Source organism: Canis lupus, chromosome 13, assembly GCF_011100685.1.
Source record: "Canis lupus familiaris isolate Mischka breed German Shepherd chromosome 13, alternate assembly UU_Cfam_GSD_1.0, whole genome shotgun sequence".
In the NCBI taxonomy this organism is placed as follows: Eukaryota; Metazoa; Chordata; class Mammalia; order Carnivora; family Canidae; genus Canis; species Canis lupus.
In genome coordinates, this window is record NC_049234.1 from 21,058,364 (window position 1) to 21,071,939 (window position 13,576).

General features: G+C 37.4%; 1 pseudogene; it reads right to left on the reverse strand.

Moving 5' to 3' along the window:
• LOC111098648 overlaps positions 1-12,208 on the reverse strand; it is a 44,754-nt pseudogene extending 32,546 nt beyond the window's left edge.
• Positions 12,209-13,576: the final 1,368 nt, after the last annotated feature.

Here is a 13,576-nt window from a genome sequence, read left to right on the forward strand (position 1 = left end):
CTACTTGGCTCAGATGGTCCTTTGAAAAAGGGTGAGACACTCCCTGTGTTCTGAATAAATAAATATTGAAAGAGAATACAGGATGGTGTGTGGCCGGATTAATATATTCCCATACTCAAAAAACAAAACAAAACAAAACAAAAACAAAAACAAAATGTTTCAGAGTCAGGGGGCACTTCTACTCCCTATAGACAAGGAAGCAACTTGAAGCAATATGCCTCAAGTCATACAGCTAGTTGAAGACAGAATTGGCCGAAACCAAGTCTTATGGTTTCTTTTCCAGGCCTCCTTCACTTTCATTGCTCTAGAGTCAAGTTGAAAATAGGAGCAACCAGTCCAAAGTGGAATGGAGTCTATGCTACTCTGTTCCAATCTCTCACACACCAGGACCTATCTGCTACTATTTATTTTCTTTCTAAAAAGTGTTTGTAACACTGTCAGAGACATTTTTGTGGTCCAGAAGGTGGATTGCTCACACAGCTGTCACCCTCTTCCTCTTCTGAGGAGGACTTTGTACCACATAGATCTTCATGCTGAGAATGATCACTGCTTCTTTTTCTACCGTGTTCTGAAGCTAAAATATTGGTATGGGATTAATACAAGCTGATGGTATGGAAGGGGATGGGTTCTGTTACTTACAACTTACAAACTGTTTGTTAAAAAAGGTAATTGAAAATAAGAAAAATAATCCATAACATATTTGTTTGCATGTCTTTGTATATATACACATCTATGTGAACTCACACATAGACAACACACAGATAGATGGCCACGTATGACTAATATTTTGAAAACTTTTCCATATAGTATTACTAATTTCCCAAACAATTGAAGATTCTCCTATCCCATTACTTTGACTCCATAATAGTCTAATTTGTGACTAAATGAATGTTTATTCAAACAACTCTCTATTGTTGATCATGTAGCTGATTTCCAACATTTTATTATATAAATAACATTTTCATGACCATCCGTAAAACTAGAGTTGTCTTTCTTTCCCCACAGCATGAGTTTTCTCAAAACACTGCATCTATAATGCATTACTTTATAAAGAGCCTGCAAGTAACAAGTCACTCATGTAGTATTACATTTTCTGAAGTATTCTTATTATATTCAATATCTCTCTCACCCTCTCAGGGATCTTTTGAAGAGATAGCTGTTATTAATTCTATTATTTTCAGATGAAGAAACTGAGGATTAAGTTTGACTGGTTTTCTTTTCTTTTTTTTTTAAGATTATTTATTTATTTATTCACGAGAGACACACAGAGAGAGAGAGAGGCAGAGACACAGGCAGAGGGAGAAGCAGGCTCCATGCAGGGAGCTCAACGTGGGACTCGATCCCGGGTCTCCAGGATCACACACTGGGCTGAAGGTGATACTAAACCACTGAGCCACCCAGGCTGCCCTTGACTGGTTTTCTTAAGAGCTAAGCTAGTATATGGCATGTCATTAGAGGTTCTTTTTACCTTAAGGTCTAATACCTTACATCTTTTTTTTCTTCCTCTCTCCCTGCCCATATCCTTGTCCTACCCACCACCATTTTTTTGAGAAAAGAAGTCATTACTCCAGTCCTTGAGAACACTGGAAGAGAAAAGCAAGTAAATTGTTATTTACATTATCTTGTGAAAAATGCAGTTATGATACAATGAAGGAGTGGCTCTTAAATCAAACAGGACTGCTATGCAGAGTTTTCTCGGAAAGGTAAAATTTAAGGTAGAGATACTTGAATCAAACTTCTAATTCTCACTAAAGAGTTTAAAGTACCCTCTAGTCAATTATAACCTCACTTTATCCCCATTTCTTTGAAATTACAGTATTACATTCCAATAAGGCAGAGTTCCTCCCTGTCTTTGGCCATCAACACTTATCCTCAACTTGGCCATACCCATCTTCTTCCATCTGTATGCAATGTGTAGTCTTTTTTCTTTTTTAAGATTTTATTTATTTATTCATGAGAGACACACACAGAGAGAGAGGCAGAACCACAGGCAGAGACAGAAGCAGGCTCCATGCAGGGAGTCCAACATGGGACTCAATCCCAGGTTTCCAGGATCATGCCCTGGACTGAAGGCAGCGCTAAACTGCTGAGCCACCCGGGCTGCCCAATGTGTAGTCTTATGAGCACTTATCCCACTTAATTTAATCTTCCAAAATTTCTATCTCTCTAAATCCTATTCATTACATGGAACCCGCTTCAAGGTTTATGTCTTGCATGAAACCAGAGTCAATTCCTATGGCCATGCTGAGAAATACCAAATTCTCAGAGCATCCTTGAGAAGACTTCATCATGTAAAATTTTCCATTCTCTTACCAGAATTAGACACTAGATTGCACACTAGAATCAGTTATTGTGACTTGGACGAGGGCTACAGAAATATTTGGGTATGGTCACTATCATGCAAAAGTCATTGCAATAGTCCAGGGATAGTACAAGATCCCTGAAATGACCTCTAGATGTGTCCTTTTTATTTTTACATATTTCTGTCCTTGCAGCTTTCTGAGAATGGTGGCTATCAAACTATAATGGTCTTGCACATTAATTTCTTAATCTCCTCAGAGGTTAGAATAGCTTCACAACTGAGACAAAATATCAGAAGGCTGAAGAGATGCCACTCAGAGAGGAGATTGAACAAAGCTAGAGAATGGAAGAATGCCCTTCAAATATACAACAAAGAGGCAGCCTGAGAAGGTGTTGATTGACAAAGAAATCCCCTCAATGGGCTTTGCCTTTGGAAGCCACTTCCCCTGATTCTCAGAGATTTCTGATAATGCTTGGCAACACTGTTGCTGTTGGAAATGGCATTTAGCTTTATGTCAATAGACTTCACTGTAATTAAAATCAATCAAAGCATTCAGGGGATTTGGAGAACTTTACCATCTTGGCACGAGATCAGTGCACTAGAGAAAAGGCATTTTGGTTGATAGCTAAGCCATACTCCTAGAAATATCACTCAAGAACCCAGAATTTTTGGCACTGAAAACAAAAGTACTTAAATATATTGCTGAGGGCAATTTCCATAAACTGAATCTGAGTTACCAGACCATTATGGAGAGCTCAAAGACAGGCAAGTTATGCAGGCCATTAAAGCTAAGTTGGCAGATATAAATAAAAAAATCAGCTCCAGAATGATTTTGTATTCTGGGGAACCTGTCCACACAGAGAAATACATTTAACATTATAATAAATACTTGTATTAGTTATGTCTTACTGCATAACAACCACATTTTTTTTAATTAGGACAATGCACATTTATTATCCCAATGTTTCTGTGGATCAGGAAGCTTACCTGGGTTTTCTGAACGGCTATAATCAGTCAGCTGGGCTGCATTCTCATCAGAAGGAATGGCTGCTGAAAGTCTCCTTCTTACCCCTATGTGAAGATGTTCACATAGGTTTTTAGCAGAATTTATCTTTGTGTTGAAGGACTGATGGCCACATCTTCTGGCTGGCTATGCATTCAAACCTGTTCTCAGCTTCTAGAAGTTACCACAATTCCTTGACATGTGGATTTTTCCAACATGGCCCTTTAATTTGTCAAGATAGCAAGAAGAATCTCTAGTGTTAGTTAATTAGCAAAGTAGAGTCTCATATATTTTAACCCAATCATGAGGGTGATATCAGAGTCATCCCCTTTGCCATATTTTATTGATTAGAAGTAAATCACAAGTCCTTCCCACACTCAAGGAGAGGAGATTGCAAAAAGCTATAAGGAGGCAGGGATCTTGGTTATTCTTTAGATGTGTCTGCCACTATAAGGAATAAAAAACTCATAGCTGTAGGGCTACCAGGTGGCTCAGTTGGTTAAGTGTCTGACTCTTGACTTCAGCTCAGGTCATGATCTCAGGGTCATGAGATTGAGCCCAGTGTTGGGTTTGTACTGGCTGTGGAGCCTGCTTGAGATTCTCTCTCACCCCCTTCTCTTTGACCCTCCCCGCCTGCTCTCTCTCTCTCTAAATGAAACAAAACAAACAAACAAAAAACAAAATAAAAACCTTACAGTTGCATATGGATACACTGAGCTCTAAACCGAGGAGTGGTCTTTAACCCTACACCTTTCTCCGCTGGACTACTACTTCAGTTTCCTAATCTGTCTCTTAGCTCCTAATTTTATCACTGTAAATCATCCTCCAGAGAACAATGTTTTTTAAAGTCCAATTTTGGATTTAATTTCTAATTGGATTTATTTATTTTTTTTTTTGGTTTTTTTTAAGATTTTATTTATTTATTTATTTATTTATTTTTAATTTATTTTTTTTTATTGGTGTTCAATTTACTAACATACAGAATAACACCCAGTGCCCGTCACCCATTCACTCCCACCCCCCGCCCTCCTCCCCTTCTACCACCCCTAGTTCGTTTCCCAGAGTTAGCAGTCTTTACGTTCTGTCTCCCTTTCTGATATTTCCCACACATTTCTTCTCCCTTCCCTTATTTTCCCTTTCACTATTATTTATATTCCCCAAATGAATGAGAACATATAATGTTTGTCCTTCTCCGACTGACTTACTTCACTCTAATTGGATTTAAAATCCAATTTTAACATGTTACAGACCTGCTGGGTCCTCCTCCCTCCCCTCTTCCAGCTGCCTCAGGTTAAATCTAGAATGGGTGGAACTACTGAATAGGTACATCTCTCCAGTTTTATTTCTAGCATTTTCAGCTCTGCCTCTTATCACACTTCTTGTAGTTCCTTGCATACAGTATGCTACTTCTCTGAGCATTTGCCTATGGTTACCACTTTCCCTCAAATAATTTCCTCCCTTCCTCTGGTACTTCCTTCATTTGGAAAATTCTAACTTGTTCTTTAAGAAATTTCTGGCTTCACCTCCTGTAAGAAGGATTCTCTATGATTTCCTTGTAGAATATCTCAAATCATTCAATGCTCTGTATCTCTCAACAACTTAGAACTAACCCATTATTTTTTTTAAGATTTTATTTTTATTTATTCATGAGAGACATAGAGAGAGAGGCAGAGACACAGGCAGAGGGAGAAGCAGGCTCCCTGCAGAGAGCCTGATGTGGGACTCGATGCCAGGACCCCAGGATTACAACCTGAGCAGAAGGCAGATGCTCAACGGCTGAGCCACCTAGTCTTTCCTAATCCACTTTATTATACTGATCATTTTGTTATCCCATCTCTTCCACTTGGCTCCGCACTAATTCAGGGAAAAATCATGTGTTTTTTTCCCCCTTTCAAAGTTCCTGATATTTAGCAATGTCATTTGAATAAATGGATAAATTAACAAAATTGCTCTGGTCAGTAAATATATAATATCAGTTTTGCTCCAAGACTTTTGTGGATTACATTCTTAGATGCAAGTGTTTCATAACTTTAGTAACAGTATCTGTTTCTATTTTATTGTTTGAATTTCACCTATTTTAGAAAAATTTCTAAAAGCTTATGAACATTAGCTTTTTGAAATATAAGTTGCAAATATTCCCCCTTAATTTATTATTTATTTTTGCCTATTACCCATTTGACCCTAGTTTTTAATATTTTATAATGGCAAATATTTTCTGTGATGTTATCTATCTTCTCTGACTGACATAGAAAATTAAATTGTCCATTGAAAGATGAATGGATAAAGAAGCTGTGGTCTATGTATACAATGGAATATTACTCAGCCATTAGAAATGACAAATACCCACCATTTGCCTCGACGTGGATGGAACTGGAGGGTATTATGCTGAGTGAAGTAAGTCAATCGGAGAAGGACAAATGTTATATGGTCTCATTCATTTGGGGAATATAAAAAATAGTGAAAGGGCATAAAGGGGAAAGGAGAGAAAATGAGTGGGAAATATCAGAAAGGGAGACAGAACATGAGAGACTCCTAACTCTGGGAAACGAACAAGGGGTAGTGGAAGGGGAGGTGGGTAGGGGGGTGGGGGTTACTGGGTGATGGGCACTGAAGGGGGCACTTGATGGGATGAGCACTGGGTGATATGCTATATGTTGGCAAATTGAACTCCAATAAAAAAATAATTAATAAAAAAAAGAAAATTAAATTGTTCATGTGCCAAAGTAGAAGAGGGGTATTACTTGTTCTTTGGCTAACACTCATACATACCATATCAGAATAGCCCCAGAAGATGTCGCTTGAATAAATGTACATCTCACACTCACACTGTCTCACACACATCAGGTATCTAATAAATAGATCAGTAGTTCTGATCCACTATTATTTGCATTGCCATCTATGCCTATAAACATGAACAAATAGAGAAATACAAACTCACCCATGCATATATTCCTATTTCAGAAGCTGAACATCTTTAGGGTTTTTCTGAAACTATTTCTGAAATATATAAAATATATAAAATACATAAATATATGTATATTATGTTATATACATATATTTGTTTTAAGCCATATATACATATACAAAAGTTACAAATACAAAAATTATTTATCATGTCTCACCAGTCAATGATTTATTCAGTTTTCTGGGTTGTTCCCTTGCTAGGGCCACTTGAGGTCACACACATGACCACAGTCATCTGGTTGTCTACCTGGGGCTAGAGGCTCCCACAGGCTTCACTCTCATGTCTGGTGATGAGTGTGGACTGTTGACTTGCCCCTCTGTCCACATGGTGGGCAGTGTTTCCTAAGAAGACAAGTACAGATGCTACAAGGCCTCTGGAGACCTTTCTCAGATGCCATACAAAATCACCTCCACTGTAGTCCACTGGTTAAAAGCATATCATGAGGCCAGCCGAAAGTCAAGGGGTAGGAGAACAGACCTCTTATTGGGGTCTGCAAAGAACTGAGGCCTATTTTAACCCACCAAATGTTTACAACTGGGAGGGGCTGCAAAGAACTGAGGCCTATTTTAACCCACCAAATGTTTACAACTGGACAAGAGGCCAAGTCCTATTGGGGTTCCATTCTGTCATTTGAGCAAATATCAGAATATCAGAGGAACTTAAATATAGCCCTGAGTGAGCCAAGGAAATTTTAAGAATATTCTTCTCCTGTTCATTAATCATTATGAAAATATTACATTGTGTTAGGTGCTCCCCACATATAACAGGGAGCACTTGCAAATTTCCTTAGCCTTTACATCCACCAACCTGGTTTCCTTTTAAACCTAACTTCACTTTACGTATAGCTATGTGTACGTTCATATACATAGGAATACATAAACATATATATCATTTACATATAAGCGTGTTGTTATTCACAAACTGTATATAAATATATTTCCATAGTAAAAAATATGTTAAAGTTTCAATCCAACTTCTTTATTGTGATTACATAAGAGAGGAAAGTAATTTATGTAAATATCGCCTGAAAGCCTTTCAAAAATTCCCTATAGCACATTTTTGGCTTCTCCCATCATTTGTTGATATACTGTGTGTGATAAAGACCACACAAGATTTCTAATTGTATATATTTTTTAAAATCACGCATACAAAAAATAAGATAAAAGGCAAGGTTGGAAGCATTTTCTCAAAGTGTCACTTTCAGTAATTCTTCACTCTGGGTTAGATTATAGCAAAAGCATGAAGGGCATCTTTGGGTAAAAATGGCACAGATCGGTATAGGAAGGCTTTGAAATTTGTGACTCTTTTTCTGGAAACTTCAGCATGTGTCTTGCTAACCCTTTATAGTTTAAATTGACCCAGGTCCTGTATCTGGCTTATTTCAACTTCCTGTATTCCTAAACCTAACCTCAAAATACTTTGATCTGCCTATACCTTCTTTCTTAGGAGGCAGGTAAGCAATTCTATTAGGCCAGAGATAATCATAAATTACAATAAGATACAGAATGATGCTAACAGGAGATTAACAAAGAACAGAGACGACTTTTGTGATATAATCATAAGACTTAAAAAGACATTGACAGAGAGTCTGAAAGAATAATGGTGTAAGCAGATCAATGGGTTTTGAGTTGTATACATCACAAACTATATACATATCAGTATATCCAAGATCTTTGTCTAGATTTATCCAGTGCCTAGGACTACAGCTGGTAAACTGGCCTGTGCTACAAGTCCAGCTCACCCTTCTGCTTTTGTAAATCATGTTTTATCGGCACACGCTCACTTGTTAATGTATTCTCTGCTGCAGCTTTCACTCTAAATAGCAGAATTGAGGACATGGACAGAGACCATGTAGTCTGCACAACCTCAAAAATTCCTGTCTCTCTACAGAAAAGTTTGCTGATCCCTGCTCTAGGGTCTTGATTTCCCTGTGGCTAAGTCAATGAGAACAAAAAGTAGAGAATGAAGGCAGGAAATATTTGGGGCTTACTGAGAATAATATTTTTTATCAGAGTATTGTCAAAAGTTTTGGGTTTGAATTTTGGACTCGACGCAAGCTATTTAGCCTTGGATTCTTCCCTTTCCAAAGTCCCTGCTACCCAGAATGAAAGTTCATTAACATTCTCCAACAGCTTTGTGAATCGCAAATCTGCAGCGCATATGTGAATTATTATTCATCAGAGTAATCATTTAGTATTGTTGACCAATGTACTTCTATTTCTTTAGCCTTCCATAAGCTTTGTAAAATTGCACTTCCCTGTCTTCTGGGAATAAGGTATGACTGCAGAGCTTGCTTAGGCCTATGAAATAGGAATCAAAATGATCTGTGTCATTTTGCAAGAAGAGTCACTTAGTGGGATCTGGGAACATATTAACTAAAAATGAAAAAAATCCAAACTAAGTGTTAAGTCAATAATACCATATTAATAGTGGTTCATTAGTTGTTCCAAATGTACCATAGTTATGGTCAATGTTAATAATAGAGAAAACAGGGTGTAAGGTTTACGTGAACTCTGTCCCATCTTCACAGCTTTTCTGTAAATCACAAACTTCTAAAACAAAAAGTGTTTCTTTTTTTTTTTAAAAGATTATCTTGACAAGAATCCCTAGGGAGTCATATTTTCTCAATAATCAAGCCTTCAATATCAACCAGAGTTTTCAGGGTCATGTCAAAGCTTGGAACAAAATGTTTCATTTGCTGTTCACATATGTATCCATTTTATTAATTCAGGAACGCATCAATTCATTCAAATGAATATTGCTGAATAGCCGCCTTATAACAGACCACATTTCAAACACCAATCTAGACACAGGAGATACGTCGATGAACAGCTCATCAAGTTTCATCAGATTTTATCCTTTCTCATTAATTGAAAAAAAAAATCCTTGGGTCATTCTGAATTATACTTGTTTATCTTCCACTATCATTATTATAGAATATTTCAAGAGTAAAACCCTCAGTTTTTAAAGGGTGTAACAATTGAGTTCAGGGTATTTCTTATATTTCCTTCTTGCCAAAAAGAATGGATATAAATCTCAGCTTGGCCATCTTGGCTCAAAAAGCAGAACACAGAGATCATTGTTTAGAGGTGAAGATGTAATGCAGAAGGAGAGAGAGAGAGAGAGAGAGAGAGAGAGAGAGCAGAACAGTGCAACAGGCACAACTCAGTACAATTCCCTGGTGCTAAGTCATTGCCAGCAAACTTCGTTGTTGAATGTATTGAAGACAGAGAGAACCTTCTTAAATTCAGCGAATTTTAAACAAAGACCCAGCATAGTTAAAGATAATGAAGACTGAACTTTATTTGATTGCAAACTAGGAGTTGTGCATTTTCCTCAATCCCTGATACGTGCTTGGATGCATAAAAACACCCATGGCAATGCAAAAACAACCAAGGCATAAAGAAATGCAGTAGAATGTGCAAAGTGGTTAAGGGTGTTTCAATTCTCAGGGCTGAGATATTTGCAATTGGTATTCCTCTATATCATTTAGAGTTTGTTTTGGGAACAAACAAGAACACATGTAAGATTAACTTTCTGGTAGGCTTTATAAAAATTCTCAGACCATAGTGGGAAGTTCAGTCAGTCTAAAGGAGGAAAGTCTCTCCATGAAATATTGTGTACATATACAGGCTCGTTGGAACTGATCTGACAGTTTCTTTCAGGGCTGTCATTTAGGTGTGCCGGAGAATCTTCTCTGTGGTTTTGTGTGCATTCTCACAATGGCACAGTCTGGAATTGCTATTTCCATTTAAATGAGGAAATGAGCCCATATGAGTAAATTAAACTGCCAAATATAATACGGCAAATTAGCATTGGATCCAGATTCAAACCCATCTTCCTAACGAGTATGACCGAAGTTCTCATTATCAAGGTAGGCAAAATTAATTATGATCCCCTATCCCCCTAGAGAAGGCTGTTTTTGCTAGAACTGTATGTGTGTGGTACACCGAACATAAAATACATATATTCTCACCGGTGAAACTGCTCATGATGAGCTGGTTAGGAGCAGGAGAATAGGAGTCTCATTATTTGCTACGGTTTCTCATGAAACACACTAATATTTTTAAGCTGGGATACATGGGGTAGATTTGAGTAGAATGACTAGGTGGCTGGACCAAGAAAAAAACAAAACAAAACAAAACAAACTTTCTTGAGAGATAGCAGCCACAACTGAGTTAGCGGAATGGTGTTGGGGTTATCCAGAGGATATATATTACATATATATTCTTTTTTTTAAGATTTTATTTATTTATGACAGACACACACAGAGAGAGAGAGAGAGAGGCAGGGACACAGACAGAGGGAGAAGCAGGCTCCATGCAGGGAGCCTGACATGGGACTCGATCCTGGGTCTCCAGGATCATACCCCGGGCTGAAGGCGGCACTAAACCGCTGAGCCACCTGGGCTGCTCATTACATATATATTCAATCTCATTTCCCCATCTACTACTCATGTTATTCTTTTTCTCCTCCACCTTACTGATTTGGGGGGCATTTTTAATTTATATTGACATATTAAGCATTATGAAGCAGATAGGACACATTTGAATGGCTAAATAATAATGATAAAACAAATACCTGTGTAGCCAATACCCAATCAACAATTTTATGGCCCTCAATCTATCTTCTCTCATCTTTTCCTCCCTGCAAGGGGTAACTCTAATCCTCAATTTTGTCTCAATTATTCCCTTGTGTTTCTCTGTACTTTTACCACCTACTTACATATCTGCACTTAATAAATTATTTAGTTTTGGTTGATTCTGATCCTTTATGTATGTAGGATAATCATATATGTTTATTTGCCATCGTTATGTGTTTGAGATTCACCCCTGTTGATAATGGAATGAATTCTTGTCTCCTGAGGCTACTACTTCAGCTCATGAGTACTGCAGTTTATTTAGTCATTTAGCTGGGCTGAGCATTTAGTCTTTTCCAGGAGTTTGCTGACAGCGTTGACAATATCTTGGTGCCTGTTGCCCAGGTGCAAGTTTACCTAGGATAAACACCAAAGACAGGAACTGTCGTGTATTATGCCATGAACATGTTCAAATTTACTAGGTAATTTCATTACTCACTCCTCAAACTGTTGTGCTAATTTATGCCCCACTAGCAAGGGATAATAGTCTCATTGCTCCACATCTTCATCAACATTTTATATAATCCAGCTGCATAATTTTATCAAACTGCTCTATGTGAAATATCAGCTTAGTGGTTTTATTTGTGTTTCTCTGATTATACAATTGAGCAACATTCTATAGGTTTATAGTCATATGCATTTCTATTTCCTGAGAAATGCCTTGTTTGTGTCTCTTCTCATTTTATTTTCATTTCTTTCATTTTAATAAATAGGAATTCTTTTTGTATTCTGGACATGAGCTCTTTGTCCATTACATGTGTTAAAAAACATCTTCTTCCTGTGTGTGGCTTATCTTTTTCACTCTCTCCATGGTATCTTTTAATGATTAAGCATTTGTGTTTTTAATTTTAATGTGGTTACGTTTATCAAGTTTCCCCCTTATGTTTTATATTTCTAATGTTCATTATAATTTATTTAAATATCACTTTAGGGGGCTGTTTCTGGCTTGCTGGACTGCGTTCCTCTATCGTATAGGTCATATTTATACCACTGGAGCCTCCTTTAGCTAAGCCTTCAAGTTTTTTCAGTTCATTGCTTCTCAAAAGTTGTCTGGACTTCTCCACTCTCCTGTCTGAACCTCCTTTGTGGGGTATTGACGTCACTAATTGAAAATTACTCTAAATACCCCCAATGTCTAAAGAATCACTGCATGTTGGCTTAAATATCAGCTTCTTTCCAACTCTACCTCATATCCGGTACACTTCCTGAAAGGTCAGGAACATCAGAGTTCTCTTTGCTTGTCAACTGATTGTAGTCTGAAATCACAGCAATCAGGCTCTGTGAGTACCTTCCTCTCATCTGGGCAGGAATACTGTATTTTAAAAAAAAGAAAGGTTTTCTTTCTAATCCCACCCAGAGATACATTCCTTTTTGTAGCCAGATACACATCAAGATGAATCATTTGCTCTGATTTTTAAACACACTTGAAGGAATTGTTTACCTTAAAAATGGTACAATTAAAGATCTTTTTAGGTTTCTCTTCAGCCATGCAATATGGCTCTTGGCCCAGGCTTGTTCCTAACCACAAGATCTCCTACCAAACAATAGATGCACAGATATATTTGCAAGCCTTACAAAAGATACGGATAATCTTCTAAATACTTTTTCCTTTGTGATGAAGTGAAAAGCAATAGTCTGGAAAAATTTTTGGATTGTAATTCAGAAGATGTGTATCATAACCATAACTCTCATAGTAAGAACACTCCCTGTGCCTTAGTTTCCACATCTGTCAAATGAGGGTATTGAACTAACAGTTTCAAAATTTTTCTTTATTTTTCAAAAAAGATTATTTATTTATTCATGAGAGACACACAGAGAGAGGCAGAGACATAGGCAGAGGGAGAAGCAGGCTCCCTATAGGGAGCCCGATGTGGGACTCGATCCTAGGACCCCGGGAACACACCCTGAGCCCAAGGCAGATGCTCAACTGCTGAGCCACCCAGGCATCCCACTTTCAAAATCTTTCATTGTTGGTTTTGTTTAAAATATATATTCATTGTTTTAACACTGCTTCTAGAAGTAAAGACCCCACATTTTCAAATAGTCAGGATTTGTCCTCTTTATTGGTTAAGCAGATTAATTGCTGGATGAGGTAGTAAAGCCCTTCAAACCTTGATACTTTGGGGTAGGGCTGGAGGCAGTTCACCAGATTGGCTAAACATAACTGGACATAGTATCTTATTCCAGACACTGACCTCATTTGCCACTGTGGAAGGAAACAACCTTAATTCTGTCCAGCTGTATTTTCCAGCCATATTTTCATTGTCAGTGAACTCAGACAAAACTCAGTATTACTTTCAATATAAGTTGGTCTTGATTATACATTGGTATGCCAAATTTCAGATTCACTCCCAAAGAGGAAAGAATTTCCATTAAAACGTGTTTGATTTTAGACATTTTCAAGAGATCTTTTCTTCCTCCCCTCCCCCACAGGTTTATAAAAGAAATTCTGAAATACAAGATAAAAAGATAATCCTAAAGTCCTCTTTGAATGTGCAAAATATAGTGTGAATTCACATGTGAATGCTTACTATGGAGTAAGAATGTCAATAGTTGTTCTGGTCATTCATCTAAATGTTTTATTGAAGATCAGTTTATGAGAAATGTGTCAGGCTAACTCTTGTCCCAGTTCTCATGAAACAAATGGGAGAGAAAGACTATGGAATA